The sequence below is a fragment of the Chiloscyllium punctatum genome, chromosome 15, assembly GCF_047496795.1.
Source record: "Chiloscyllium punctatum isolate Juve2018m chromosome 15, sChiPun1.3, whole genome shotgun sequence".
In the NCBI taxonomy this organism is placed as follows: domain Eukaryota; kingdom Metazoa; phylum Chordata; class Chondrichthyes; order Orectolobiformes; family Hemiscylliidae; genus Chiloscyllium; species Chiloscyllium punctatum.
The window spans coordinates 92,392,096-92,408,467 of NC_092753.1; the positions used below are offsets into that span (position 1 = coordinate 92,392,096).

The following is a 16,372-nucleotide window of genomic DNA, read 5'->3' on the forward strand; positions in this document are numbered from 1 at the left end:
AAACCTCAAATCCTCCAACCCTGGCAACATCCTTGTAAATCTTTTCCAAACCCAAAAATGAACCAAGGTCTTTCTTTTTGATGAGTCCTTTGCATATGGAGCAATGATCTCTCCGACATTATGGGCAGATAAACCAGTTTTGGAGTTAACACATTTGTGTATTCTATATCTGTAACTGAAGGATGCAGGGAAAACTGATGGAAACTAATTTTAAGTTTCATGGCCAGACAGACAGGGGTGAGAGTGAATTGAAAGTTGACCTTAAATCTCATGTGATTTTGTCCTCTGTCAAAGATTTTCAGCTTGTGATAAAAGCAAAACTCACTTCAGAGACTTTAAAAGACATATTTGAATCTCCGATAAACTTTGAGATAGAGCAGGAGCACAAAAAGAATCAAACGAAAAGTGAGAACATTTTACATTTTTATTCTTCCTTTCATGACCACAGTGTTTTCAGACTGTGGTAGACAGATACTTCATCAGTAAAGGAATTAAAGGAACCATGATGAAAAGGCAGGAAAGTGGTGTCGAGCATTATCAAATCAATCATAATCTCGTTGAACAGGAAGCAGACTCACTGGCTCAAATCCCTTACTTTTGCTCCTATGTCTTGTGGTCTAATCAAATACTTCTCAACTGCTGTGATGCAGGAAATGCAGCAACCAATTTGTCCACAGCACGCTCCCACAGATAATAGCATGCTAATGACCAAGATGTTCCTTTGACGGATACTCTATAATCTGATTTTCACTCAGCACCAAGAGGGCAGACTGGTTTAGCATGCCATTTGAAACATGGTCCCTCCTCCAGTGCAGTCCTTCCTTCATACTCCTCTGAGGTGGCCATTTGACTCTGGTTCTCAGGCATTGGAAATTGAACTCACAATCTTCTGACTCAGAGGCGATAATGTTATGCCTGATTTCCAAATGTACACAATGATTTAGTCAAGATGTGGAAGGCAAAAAGAGAGTAAGTTTCAGACAAGTAATGGACAGAATAGTATCTGCCTCTGTGTTCAATGAATGTCCCTTTAAACTCAATTACAAATGAGATTAAAGTCATTTACAGCAACAAACCAAAACAAACCCAACTCAAAACCAAATCCAATAGAGAGGCTGGCTCACATTGGTTTTCAGCTAAACAACACCAGTAACAGCTGGTGAAGCTCAGCAGCTCCGATAACATCTGTGGAGAGAAAGCAGACTTAACCTTTCAAGTCCAGTTTTGGGTCACTCCATGGGTGCTGCAGAGTCTCTTCAGCAATTTCTGTTCTTGTTTCAGATTTCCAGCACCTGCAGTTCTTTGCTTTATTTTGATTATAAATTATTACCTTGAGCTATGTTCCCATTGCTACTTCTGATCAAAGTTAGACATTGTGAGCTACTAAAGTTCACTGAGTGACAACTAATTATATTTTGAGCAAGGCATTCATTCATACAATTCCAAACGTGTCTTAGCAAGTGGTGAAAGTTTATTCAAGGGGCTAAATTTGTTCATAGAATCCCTACAGTGTGCAAACAGGCCCTTCAGCCCAACAAGTCCACACTGACCCTCTGATTAATAACTCACCCAGACCCATTCCCCTATGCTATATTTACCCTTGACTAATACATTTAACATACACATCGCTGGATTCTATGGGTAATTGAACATGGCCAATTCACCTGACCTGCACATCTTTGGATTGTGGAAGGAAACCTGAGCACCTGGAAGAAACCCATACTGACATGGGGAGAATGTGTAAGCTCCACACAGACAGTCACCCAAGGCTGGGATTGAACCCAGGTCCCTGACGCTGTGAGGCAGCAGTACTAACCACTGAGCCACCATGCTGCCCCTAATGAAAGCTCATGAAAGGTGTTGATCTGACAGTGACCTTCACAATAATATGTAAGCAAGATTATAGATAAATGCAACCAAAGAAAGTGAAGAACTGTACCCATCTACAAAGAAACATCTTATTCTATTGCAGCATGTACAAACATCTCACTGAATAGTTACTGTATTCTGGTACGGGGGAGATGGTGATGTGGTGGTAATAATCCAAAAGTCTAAATTAACATCTGGAGACATGAGTTCAAAATCCAACATGGCAGATGGTGAAATTTTAAAAATGTACAATTGCAAAGAGGTGGCACAGTGGCTCAGTGGTTAGCATTGCTGCCTCTCAGCACCAGGGACCGAGGTTCACTTCCAGTCTCGGCTGACTGTCTGTGTGGAGTTTGCACGGTCTCCCTGTGTCTGTATGGGATTTTCTCTGGGTGCTCAGGTTTCCTCACGCAGGCCAGAGATGTGCAGATTAGGTGAATTGGCCATGCGAAATTGCCCATAGTGTTCAGGGATGTGTAGGTTAGGTGCATTGGTCAGGGGAGTGGGTCTGGATAGGTTGCTCTTCGGAAGGTCAGTATGGACTTGTTGGGCTGAAGGGCCTGTTCCGCACTGCAGGGATTCTATAAAATTTCATCTGAGCCATCACTTCTCAAAGGAAAACTACTCACAGTAATGGTAGAATTATTTCAGATTATTGTTTAAAAGAAACAACCTTTAAGGAAAGAAATCTGGCATCCTTACCTGGCCTGGCCAACGTGGGACCCTTGAATCCACAGCAATGAATGAATTGTCCACTCACATTGTCAATGCACTCAGTTTGTGGTTAATTAGGAACAGGCAACAATGCTGGCCTTGTCAGTGATGTTCACCATTTAAAAAAAGCCATTAGATTATTTGCAGAATCAAGTAGGATTCTCTACACTTCACTTTAAAATCTTTTGCCTTGTGTTTGAATATATCAGTGCCTCACTGCCTGTCTGACCTCATCAAGCCCTACAAGAATCCACTGAGCTCCTGCACATCTGACCTTTTGTGAACCGTCAACTTCCTTCATGCAACCACTTCAGCATTCCTGGCTTCACATTCTGGAATTCTCTGTTTGATCCCTCCTGGGGTCCCACTTGTCTTTCCCATTTTAGGACGCTCATGAGAGAGGTGACAATGTAGTGGTAATGTGACTGGACTCACAATGCAGAGCCCCAGGCTAATATTCAAGGAACATGGGTTCAAATCCCACCATGGCAGAAGGTGACATTTGAATTCAATATAAATCTGAAAACCCATCTGCTTCACTAATGTCCTTTAGGGAAGGATTTCAGCCATCCTTACCTGGTCTAGCCTACATGACACCAGACCTGTAGTAATATGGTTGACTCTGAACTGCTGTCTGGCAATTCATGATAGACAATAAATTTTGGCCTGTTCAGTGATGTCTACATTGGGTGAACAAATAAAGAAAAGGTGCTCTCCCTGGAGCTCAGTCATGGAAGGAGACTTCCAGGAGGTTAGAAGTGTTGCAAGGTTATCCTCAGAACAACTCTGAAGAGGTTAAATATCCCCATCAACTCACACAGGAGTTGGCTTGAGGCATCCAAAATGGAGAAGGCTTATCTGAGAAGGCTTCACTGGGAACACATTGAGATCCAGTCAAGACACTGAGGGGATAGCATCCACTTTCAAACATCCCATCCACCAGACCCTTCATGCATCAGCAATACCAAATGTGGCAGAGTTTGTAGTTCATGTAGTGAGCTTATCAATCCTGAGGGACTGGCCCAAAGTAGTAGACTGTGAAGCTGGTAGAAACTGTCTTTTATAGTCATTATTCATTGGAGTGCAGGAAACAGTTCCCGTAACAAATGTAAGCAATCTTAGGGTACCATAATAGAAGTGAAATTAATCAGCAAATCCTTTGTGCCAAAAGCTGTGATAAACCTGCAATGCGTGAGAAGACCAGTCCCCACAATCTGATTAACCTAAAGTCATGGGCTCAGTGTGAACCCCAGGTTTCTCAGTCAATAACCAGAAACAAATCGATAGCTAAGTTATTCTTTCCAATGAGTGAAACATCCCAAAGGGACTTCTCAAGAGTATATTGATCAAATATGACAAGCCACATCAGAAGATATTAGGATGTGTGCCCGAAAGCATAGTCACAGAGGTAGAGAGGTGGAGGACTTCAGGGAGCTTAGAGCATACGTAACCCAAAACACAGTCACTAATGGGGGGAAGGGGGAGCAAAAATGAGAAAATTGTAGTTTTCTGGAAATCATAGCACTGATGAAGATACAGTGGCAGTGAGGGTGTGAGGATATGAGGAGATATAAATGTTTGGACACAGGTGTGGATGGACCATGAGCCAATATATGTCAGCAAACTCAGAAGTGACGTATAAGCAGATTCAAGTTCAGGGTACAAACAACAGAGCTCTGGATGTACAGAGGTTTAGGGTTAGGTGGAAGATGCATAGCGAAAATTGTTAGACATTGAAATGCATTAGTCAAGTTTGGAGCAAACAAAAGCATAGGTCAGGGTTCTGTTGGCAGATGGGTTAAAGAAGGACAAGAGCAGAATAAGTAATATTACAGAAGTGGAAGGAAGTGATCATGGTGATGGGAGGATGTGTAATTGGAAGTTGGAGAGCTCTCGAGCAAATAGCCTCTGTTGAAGTTTCACAGGGCCTTGTATTTTTGGCTATACATGAGTTGTGTCTTTGAAAGGTTTTTCACTGGGATACGAACAGGTTTTCTTGTCATATCTTTCCAAACTCACCCCATTAATATCCACCCTGTCCCCATGGTATCCCTCTCCTCTGATTCCTGCTGCAACTTAACATACATTGTTCCCAGAACAACTCACTCCTGCTGGGATTTCCTGAGCCTACGCACCAGGATTAAAAGGCCACTGTGTAAACACTGTCAGTCTGGAACTGCCCTGAAATCCAGAATCTGGTTTCCAGCATCTGCAGTCATTGTTTTTACCTGCCCTGAACCATGCCTGACATTTTCCCTGGATGTGGCAGATGGGGGGAGTGGCAAGAAACCAATGACCCCCCTTGCCACCCCCCCCGCCCCCCATCCTTTTAGGGGCAGGAACCAGGAGGTCCTGCTGGATGGGGTAAGGTAGACATGAGATTTCCTCTGCCCTCAGGAGTGGCAGAAAAGGCCATGAAAGCAGAGTAGGCCAGCCCAGACCGAGTTTGCCACCTGGGTCAGCTGTTGGGAGGAACACCCAGCTTTGTAGGACAAAGGTCAATGAGTTTCTCCACTCCACCAGCTTAAGGGTCAACATTTTCTCTCTGTTACCTCACACTCACTCCATCTCTGCTACAGTGCCCATCTCCCATCAAGGCTCATGCTAGACTCATAGCTCCACCACTCTCGCTATTGCCTGCAACATCTTCCCCACTTGATGTTACATGCCCCACCCTCTGACATCACTAGCCATGCATGCCCTCAGCACAGCCTACCCACTCGCTCAGGGCACCTCCCTCCCTGCATCTGGGGAACAGCTGTGCCACCTAGTTTTATCTCCAATACCTTTCATTTCAGAAGTGAAACAACCCACATTAGAGCAGAAAGAGTCAAAATGGATGGCAGATTGCCCAATACTCCACTCATCACCCCTTATGTGTGGAGGGCATCCTAACTCTGACCATCATGAATGGCAGACTGATTGTGTCCAAGCCTCCAGTTTGGTTTCGGAGATTGCCTTATACATACTGTGCCAGGAACCCCTGACTTGACCTATCTCCCTTGACTTGATTGGGACCATGCTGGCAACCATGGCAAGCTTCCTGACTTTACATAAACAGCAAGACAAGACAGAAGTTGTATGAAGTTATATCGTTTACCAAAGGACCCAAGGATAAAAAGGCAAGGCAGGGATGCTGTAGATATCCACATCAGCTCAGAGGGAGTGAGCACTCAGCGAGCAAACAGCCTAGAGATGCAGCCTGCTCCAGTCCATGAGCTGAGTGCTCTGTGTCCTCACTGCAGCATTACCATGAGGTGCAGAAACATCCTGTAAGTGGACCAGGGATATGTCATGTGGGTTTTTAGAGGCTGGCAGAAATCAGATACCCAATGTTTCTCTGAGGGACAGTGTTGGAGATTAATCACAATTACATTGAATGGCAGAATGGCCTACCCATGCTCCTATTTTCTACATTTCTATGGATGCAAATGTCCATCAACGTGTGGTGCTTGAGGTTGGCACCTGTGCAACATTCACTGAGATGCTGGTGCCCCTTTGATATGCTTCAGGGTCCCGTTGCCCATTGGGATTTCTACTCTGAGTTTTCTCAATGTCAGTGTGTTTGGTAAGATGGGAAGCTGAATATTAATAAGGTGAGTTCAGCAGTCAACAAGCTTTTTGATGAATAATAATTCCCCTTCATTGACATCTTGCTACTGACGAGTGAGAATCTCGAACAGCTCTTGTCAAAACTGTAAAAGATGGAGCAAGCTGCTCCAGACATTGAGATGCGCTTCACTGAGCTTCTCATCTGATTCTGCCACAAATCTTGCCAAAGCCCAGGTCACTCAGACCCCTGACTGGGTAGCCCAGTAATGGTGTTCATGGTGGGATTTGAAAACAAAGGAATTGAACTTTACCGATTAGGTCAGGGTTAAGTATAGGACAATAGGGTCGGGGAATGGGTCTGGGTAGGTTACTTTTCAGAGGATCGGTGTAGACTTGTTGGGTCGAAGGGCCCTGCATCCACACAGTAGGGATTCTATAACGATTACGAGAAGTGAAGATTGAACATTGCTCCATTGGCTAACGGGAACCAGGAGCTGTATCTTGTGTGTCATTGGTCCAATCACATCCACCATTGGGCTCTCTCCAATTGAGGACAGCGGTACACTGCCCAGATAGCAGGCCACTCAGCAATCTCCACAGCAACCTGGTTAGCGCTGACCTCTGTGAGATTGCAGCTCCATACTGACAGCATCTCAATGGTGAGGGATCCTCGAAGAATGGACAGGTTTCTGTGCCTAAGTCAAGACCAAGGCATGACCAATTCTGCAGCACCAGTGGTGTCATTGTTGCGGGATCTACAATTGCCCATTAGGGGCTAATTCTCTGGGTCGCAGAGCATCCATCAGGGAAGGGTATTCTGGAAACCCTCAGGTGAACAGTCAAGGCTTACCTTGTGGTCTTATCTCCTGGTTGTGAGCTCTCTTACTGCAGCAAAATGGAGGGGTAGAAAGGAGCCATTATTTTGATACTTGGGCTGAGCAACTGAGGAGCTTGCTGCTGGCATTATTCCATGGCTCCTCAACTTGGCCTTGTCCCATCATTCTCAAGGCCTCCCACCCCTTTGGATTCTGCCAATGTCGAAGGAATTTGACCCTGTCCTCCAAATCTCAACATTATTTTGAGGAAAGAGTTAAATGTAGTTCTTAAGTCTAAAGGGATCCAAGAGTATGGGGAGCCAGCAGGAATTCTTTAGAATGATCAGCCATGATGATATTGAATAGTGCAGTGGACTAAAGGGGCTGAATGGCCTACTCCTACTTTTATGTTCTATTCTGAGGATAGGTCACAGGACCCAAAGCATGAACTCTGATTTCTCCTCACAGATGCTGCCCGATCTCTTGAGTTTTTCCAGCAATTGTTTCTTTTGTTTCTGCTTTACACCATTCAGTTTTTTTTTCAGCTCTGATTTTCAATTCCATGTTTGATCGACAAGGTTAGCAAACACTTTGAAAGTTTGGATTATTTCCCCTCCCTCACTGGAGTAAGGATAGTTACAGCATCACATAGTTTAAGATCGGATTCAGCAGGACAAATTGCATTCTCTTTATTGTCGGTTGACAACACAAAAGTAGCATTTTCTCACATTTGGAGATAGCAGATTGTATTTGTGAATAATCTGATAATCAGAGCATATTGAAGGGGCAATCTATCCATTGGTGCTGACATTAGATCAATCTAGAATCAACTCAGCGCTGAATTGGTATGACCATCTGTTACTTGAGAGATCAGATTTGCGAACCTACCCAGCATCTGTAAAATAGCACAGCCATATAATAAATAATAAGATGTGCTTTGTATTAGCTGTGAACTCATACAGTACTAAAACAGCTGTGTTATTCTGAAGCTTGCTGCTAGACTCTGTATCCGTGGTCCAGTTGAGCTTTAAATTGCTTCCTGGAAACAAATCAAAATCAACGTAAATGGTCCTTTAAATGCATGGCATGAAATGTATCCATCCTTCTGCTTCATCCTATCATTGAGAAATTATGACAGGGGTATGATTTGTGATCTTGTGGAGGATGTTTGCTAATGCCCTCATTGGAGTGACAGCCAAAGAAAGTTATCACAACAGAGGAATAGGGCAAGGCCCATTCGGTTCATCCTATCTCTTTGAAAAAGCTGTCCATTTGACCTGAACTTCATCCCTCTTTCCTCAGAACCCTGAAATTTTGTTTCCTTTCACATGTAATTAACCAATTCCTTTTCAGAACTTATGGATGAATGTCTTTTCATTTTGTTTTCAAGTAGTGCACTCCAGTTTATGTCAACTTGCTACAGAATACCTTTTCCTTCAGTTCCTTTGGATCTTTTTGCCACTCATCTAAAATCAATGCCCTCTGGATTACTCACCTTTACACCAATGCTGGAAGTTTCTACTTATTTGTTAGGTAAAAACAATGACTGCAGATGCTGGAAACCAGATTCTGGATTAGTGGTGCTGGAAGGCATCCGAGGAGCAGTAAAATCGACGTTTTGGGCAAAGCCCTATTTGTGCTTATCAAAACCCCTTTGTGATTTTGAACGCTTCCATCAAATCTTTTGATGACCTTTTCTGCACTGAAGAACACCATCACTAACTTCCCTAGTCTTGCCATGAGACAGAAGCCTTTTACTCCCAGTGCAATTCCAGTAAATCTCCAGTATACCAGTTTACAACAGCCTTCTGGAAGTATGGTCATCCATATCAGTCATTAATGCTTCCGTCTGGGCCTAGCCAGTGTTTAAAATGTTTACAGACATACTCTCTTGCACCATTTAATTAATGTTATCTATTTTCATTCTACCAAAATGGATCAGTTTACACTCTGCATCAAATTACATTTGCCTAATGCTTTAGTCTGTCTGTCTGGATCCTCATTATTCTCTTCACACTTCACAAATAGTTCCAAGTTCAGAGTTGGCTAGAAATTTTAAAACTGGGGGTGGATTATCAATATGTACCTAAAGAGCAGAAGTCTTATAGTAACCTATGGAGAACATATTTACTTCCAGTCTGAAAAACAACCATTCATGAGGGTCTCTGCTTTCTGTGCTTTAGCCAATTTTCCATCCTTACAGTTACTGCCCCTTTAATCTCATATGCATCAATTTTACAAAATGTTCTATTATGAGGTACTTTATTGAATGGCTCAATGGCACTTCAGCAATATCCTATCCTCATTCAGCCTCCCCATTGTTTCATCAAAGAGTATAATCATGTTAATCAAACAAACTTTGCCTTTATGAAATCTGCACTGGCTTTCTTTTAGCAATACATATTGTTTTCCAAGTGACAATTAACATTGACTCCAATGAAGGCCTGTGAGGATTCCCACTTCCATTTATCCTCTAATTGCTGGATCTGGCGAACAATCCCTTGCCACTACTCCCACATCTGCCAAAATGTGGCAAAAACCTCCATTGTTTCGAACCTTGACAGCCTAGAATAAAGCCATCTGGATTGTGTGACATTTCTGTGTTGAGCACAGCCAACCTTTTAAGTTCCTTCTCTTTATTGATTGTTATTCTGTCCAATTTCTTGATTCCCCCTTTGAAATAGGATTGACATAACCCTCCTCCTTCTCTAAGCCAGTGCCAGGTGCTCATCCATGTTCATGGCCATTATAAGAAAATCACTTTGATGATCCCTAATCAGTTCCGCCCTTTCTTTGACTGTCCATTTTGCATTCATAAGTTCATAAGATACAAGAGCAGAATTTGGCCATTCAGTCCATTGTCTGCTCTACCACTCAATCATGGCTGATATACTCCTCACATCGATTTTCCTGCTTTCTCTCCATACCCCTTCAACCCATTACCAATTAAAAATCTGTTTAACTCCTTAAATTTACTCACTGTCCCAGCATCCACATTAGCAAATTCCACAGATTCACAACCCTTTGGGAGAAGTAGTTTCTCCATAAATTTGCTACTCCTTACATGTTTCAATATGCTTTATATTAGATCCTTAAAGTTACCTGTTAATCATAGAATCATTCAGAACACAGGCAGTAGGGTGACTCAGTGGTTAGCACTGCTACCTCACAGCACCAGGGACTTGGGTTCATTTTCAGCCTTGGGTGACTTGGGTTTCCTCCTACAGTCCAAAACTGTGCAGGTCAGGTGAATTGGCCACGCTAAATTATCCATAGTGTTAGATGCATTAGCCAGAGGGAAATGGGTCTGGGTGGGATACTGTTTGGAGGATCGATGTGGACCAAATAGCCTGTTTCCACACTGTAGGGAATCTAAGATCTAATCTAAACAGTACAAGTCCATTTGGCTGTGAGCTTGTGTTGGTGTTTTGAATGTCCAATCAACTCCTGTGCCTCAAAAATCAATATCCACAATCCTGCAGTTTGAAACCTTTCAAGCCTGAATTGCCGAATGAAAGTTAATGTAGAGTCTGATTTCACCACACTTGGAGACAGAATGTCCCAGATCTCAACAAGACTTACTCCTCTTACCCCTCTCTTGAAGTATTTTAAATCTCTGATATTTATTCACTGACTCATTTGCCAGAGGAAAATATTTGCCCCTACTTGCTCTATTAAAGTCATCCATAATTTGAATCCAGCAAACTTTGTTTTCATTGCCATCTTATGAACTGGCAAATTGGTAAAAATTACATACCACAAATGCCGCAATGTTTACTGTATTATTCCGTCCAATTGTTATCACATTTTTAAGAATTTACTTCCTTCAATTTGCATGTACTTGTTGTTCAATTGAATGGCCCCATGAAATATGATTTGTCTTGTATATTTCTTCAAATGTATTTTTCTGTCTCCTTCTCATTCTTTGGTGACCTAAAGTATACATCAAGTAGAATACTAACTCACCTTTTATCTCTAAAATCTCATCAAATCAATTTGTTCTTTGGGCTCTCAAGTACACAATCCCTTTGTGGTACGGCAACAGTGTCTTGGCCTATCATTCATGATTCCTTCCCTACTTCTTCAGGATATATTCAAGCTCCGAAAATTGAAGCTCACATTGCAACCCTTGATGGTGTTGGATATGTATTATTGCCACATCATTATGACTCTATGTACCTGCTTATGGCTAACCAAACCTACCGATTACATCCCAAACCTTTGCACACATGCATTGTAAAACCATCTTGCTCTTTGTCCCATTTCACCCCTGTGCAAGTTCTCCATTTTCTGACTAGATCTTAGTCTAGTGCCTCCTTCTTTCTGTGCGCTTTGTATCTCCTCCCTAGCACTTCATCTGGTGCCCGGACTCCTCTTACTTTTGCCATCCCACTAGCCCGGGTTCATCACCCCTTGAGGATGTTGGTCACAATTCACATGAATCAATTGTAAACTATCTGTCTTGAAGAGGCCTTTGCTACTGCAGGCAATGATCTGTTCCTGTGCTGGAAGTATTCAGTGACCATTCCCAACGATTGAGGAATCTGAAGCTCTTCCTGCATTTTGTTGAGGCGCATATTCACCTGGTCAAGTTGATGCACCCCCAGCTCCCATCAACCACTACCCTCTGTCTTTCAGCTAACCAATTTCTGATCCAAACCACTAAATCACCCTCAATCCCATGCCTCGATATTTTCTGCAATAGCCTACTGTGGAGAACCTTGTGAAATGCTTTCCTGAAATCCATATACTCCACATCAACCACTTTACCCTCATCCACCTGTTTGGGAACCTTCTCAAAGTACTCAATAAGGTTTGTGAGGCACAACCTACCCTTCACAAAACCGTATTGACTATTCCTAATCTCATTATTCCTTTCTAAATGGTTATAAATCCTATCTCTTATAATCCTTTCCAAAGTTTTGACCACAACTGAAGTAAGGTTCACTAGTCTATAATTACCAGGGTTGTCTCTACTCCTCTTCTTGAACAGGGGAACAGCATTTGCTATCATCCAGGATTCTGGCACTATTCCTGTAGACAATTATGAAGCCAAAGACTTGCAATCTCCTCTCTAGCTTCTCAGAGAATCCTAGTATAAATCCTACCTAGCCCAAGGGATTTATCTTTTTTCACACTTTCCAGAATTGCTAACACCTCCTCCTTAGGAACCTCAGTCCTGTCTAGTCTAATAGCCTGTATCTCAATATTCTCCTCCACAACATTGTCATTTTCTAGTGTAAATACTGACAAAAAATATTAATTTAGTGCCTCTTCTATCTCCCCAGACTCCACGCACAACTTCCCACTACTGTCCTTGACTGGCACTAATCTTACTCTAGTCATTCTTTAATCCCTGACATATCGATAGAAAGCTTTGCGTTCTTCTTGATTTTTAGATTAGATTAGATTCCCTACAGTATGGAAACAGGCCCTTCGGCTCAACAAGTCCACACCGACCCTCTAAAGAGTAACCCACCCAGACCCATTCCTCTACCCTATATTTGACCCTGACTAATGCACTTGTCCTATGGGCAATTTAGCCTGGCCAATTCACTTGACCTGCACATCTTTGGATTGCACATCTTACCTGCCAAAGACTTCTCCTGTCCCCGCCTGGCTCTTCTTTGCTCTCCCTTTAGGTCCTTCCTGGCTAACTTGTAACTCTCAAGCACCCTAACTGAGCCTTCACCTCTCATCCTCAGATAAGCCTCCTTCTTTCTCTTGACAAGAGATTCAACTTTTTTAGTAAACCACAGTTCCCTCACACAACTATTTACTCCCTGAAATATTTTCATTCTCACTGGTAAATATTCAGCATGGAGTCCAGTTACAAGTGGAGTTCCGCAGGGATCAGTTCTGGGTCCTCTGCTGTTTGTAATTTTTATTAATGACTTAGATGAGGGAGTCGAAGGGTGGGTCAGTAAATGTGCAGATGATACGAAGATAGGTGGAGTTGTGGACAGTGAGGAGGGCTGTTGTCGGCTGCAGAGGGACTTAGATATGATGCAGAGCTGGGCTGAGGAGTGGCAGATGGAGTTCAACCCTGCCAAGTGTGAGGTTGTCCATTTTGGAAGAACAAATAAGAATGCGGAATACAGGGTTAATGGTAGGGTTCTTGGTCAGGTGGAGGAACAGAGGGATCTTGGGGTCTATGTACATAGATCTTTGAAGGTTGCCACTCAGGTGGATAGAGTTTGTAAGAAGGCCTATGGAGTATTATCGTTCATTAGCAGAGGGATTGAATTCAAGAGTCGTGAGGTGATGTTGCAGCTGTACAGGACTTTGGTTAGGCCACATTTGGAGTACTGTGTGCAGTTCTGGTCGCCTCACTTTAGGAAAGATGTGGAAGCTTTGGAGAGGGTGCAGAGAAGATTTACCAGGATGTTGCCTGGAATGGAGAGTAGGTCATACGAGGATAGGTTGAGAGTTCTCGGCCTTTTCTCGTTGGAACGGCGAAGGATGAGGGGTGACTTGATAGAGGTTTATAAGATGATCAGAGGAATAGATAGAGTAGACAGTCAGAAACTTTTTCCCCGGGTACAACAGAGTGTTACAAGGGGACATAAATTTAAGGTGAAGGGTGGAAGGTATAGGGGAGATGTCAGGGGTGGGTTCTTTACCCAGAGAGTGGTGGGGGCATGGAATGCGCTGCCCGAGGGAGTGGTAGAGTCAGATTCATTGGCGACCTTTAAGCGGCATTTGGATAGGTACATGGATGGGTGCTTAATCTAGGATAGAAGTTCGGCACAACATCGTGGGCTGAAGGGCCTGTTCTGTGCTGTATTGTTCTATGTTCTATGTTCTATGGTCTTGAGCACTGAAGAGTTGTTTTGAGGATGTCACACTCCCTGCACTGCGTACTGCATCATACCTTACTGACAGTCACCCTCTTCCTGTCTGCCTGCACACTTTTACCTGTGGGCTTATCACCTCCATAAATATGTACTCCAGAAAATACACAGTAACCTGTATGTGGCCAGGGTATCATAAGAAATTGGAATAGGTGTAGACCTTATCTTTTGTTTCACTATTCAATATGATCTTGGATTTCAGCTTCAGGTTTCAGAACCTACCCATATGCCTCATTTCCCTGAGGGGCCGAAAATCTTTCCATCCCAGCCTTAATATATTCAACATTGGAGACACCATTGGATTCCCCTTTGTAAACCTTGCTTCGTGGTTTGTCAAACAGTTGTAAATAATTAATGAAACACAATTTTGCTCTCACAAAGCCAAGTTGGCCCTTTCTGATCTGATTACAGTACAGTTATGTTTTTTTAACTATCCTGCCATAACCTTATAAATAATAAGTTCTGGCCAATTTAACTATGATGGATGTCAGGCTAACTTGTCAACAGTCTTCTGCGTTCTGTCTCACTCCTTTTGTGAAAAGAATTGTAGCAATTATTATTTCCAATATGCTGGGTCTCTTCCTAACCTAAACAATTTGTAAAGTAACAATACATTCAGCAACTTAAGATTCTTGGATTCAGGTCATCTGGTTTTGCAAATGTATTAGCAGTTCAGTCCAATAGTTTCTAAATACCATTTCCCTGATGCCAATGATTGCTTGACATCCCTTCCTCCGTTTCATCTCTTAATTTTCCAAATCTTCCAAAGTGAAGACAGATACAGACACTTGTTTAATGCTTCCACCATTTCCATTATCAATTCCCCAGACTCATTTTCTAGAAGACCAACATTCACTTAAGTTACTCTTTTCCCAATGTAAATGCTTAAAACGCTTATATAATTCCACAATATATATTCATTACTCTACAGTATATATTCTGCACAGGCATTGCTTTATAGTGTTGATCCTCCACAGATCACTATGTTAATAGAGTGATAGAGTCATACAGCGTGGAAACAGATCCTTTGGTCCAACCAGTCCATGCTGACCATAATTCCAAACTAAACCATCTTCCTGCACATCCCCATATCCCTCCAAACATTTCTCATTCATATACTTATTCAAATGTCTTTTAAACATTGTAAATATAGCCACATCCACCACTTCTTCTGGAAGTTTACAACACATATGAACCACTCTCTGTGTAAAAATGTTGTCCCTCATTTTGTATTCTATATTGTATATCTCCAGCATGTCCATTGGTGCTTTGTGTGTAAACTCTAGTCTGCTTTTTAAAGCATACACTAGCTCAATCTCCTCAGAGACTGTCCTTTATTTACCCAACCGTTTTACAATGCATACCCTGCATATCCCATGCTTTCACAGCATGTTAGTTCTCTATCCCGCTACTTCACAGTGTGGTTTGTCACAAATGCAATAAAGAGGGGCATAGACTTCAAATAAACAGCTATCACTTCAAATAACACTTCACTAGTGTATCAATTCAGACCTTTCTCTTGTTGCATTACAGAAAGCAGGCGAGCAAGCATTCAAGATGGTTCAGTGTGCATGGGTGAAGTGAGGAGAATACAAAAGCAAACAAACATAAATGATTCTTTAATGAATAAGCCATGGGGTATCATATTGTCAATTTTAGTTTGTGCATTTCCTGAATCCACATATTTTACGAAGACCTTGGCATGGGTTTTACATTCAGTGCAGAGCAGTTGTGGTTCACCTGGAGGATGACCTGAGCTCTCTGAGAGGTCTCACGATCACTGAGTGTGAGGACTTTACCTCAATCCTGCAGGTTATTGAAATGCAAAAGGGCCAACAACAAATTTGTGAATTTCTTTCTGACTTTCCTTGAAAGCTTTAATTTGTTAGTCACCAAAATATTAGAAACAGGAAACTAATTAATCTGCTTAGATAAAGGGTTGAATGTTCCTTGTGACAGGAAATGGAACTGACAATATGGTAAGGATGTAGCTTTGGATCAGAGATCTCCCAATATCATCCTGGGTCATGGCATTTTACCCACACTGAGAGGCAAAGCCAAGTACCTCAAGACCAATTAGACTACTTCAAGGCCTGATTAAGGACCATGTGCTGTCATGGGAGGACATATTGCCGTATGGGGGAGCTAACTGCTGTGTCTCAGCAGATTACCACTGTGGCCACACAATTCTCAAAGTAGATGTTCTGGAAAAATGCCATTTCCACTCTCTCCTGCTCTCCGCCTGATCACTCAGAGCTGCTTGTCTAGCTTTAGACTCCTGAAGCAAACACACAGCTGAAGAGGCTGCTCAGCTGTCAACCCTTTGATCGTACCACAGTGCTCAATTGGTAGTTAGGGGTAAGGTATTGGCACAGGTAGAGGATTGGCCAATGGGAAGAAAGCAGAGAGTGGGGTTAAAGGGATCTTTTTCAGGATGGCAACTGATGACTACTGGAATTCGACAAAATTCTGTGTCAGAACAACAACTATTCAGGTTATACATTAACAATCTGAAAGAAGGAACTGGGGATGTTTTTGCCAAGTTTGCAGATAACAAGGCATGGACAA

The 16,372-nt window shown here is 42.5% G+C and overlaps 1 protein-coding gene across 2 annotated transcripts in view; it reads left to right on the forward strand.

Annotated features, from left to right (window-relative positions):
* Positions 1–16,372, forward strand: part of LOC140486503 (neural cell adhesion molecule 2-like) — a 1,585,952-nt gene that overhangs the window by 1,326,116 nt on the left and 243,464 nt on the right. The window lies entirely within an intron of this gene.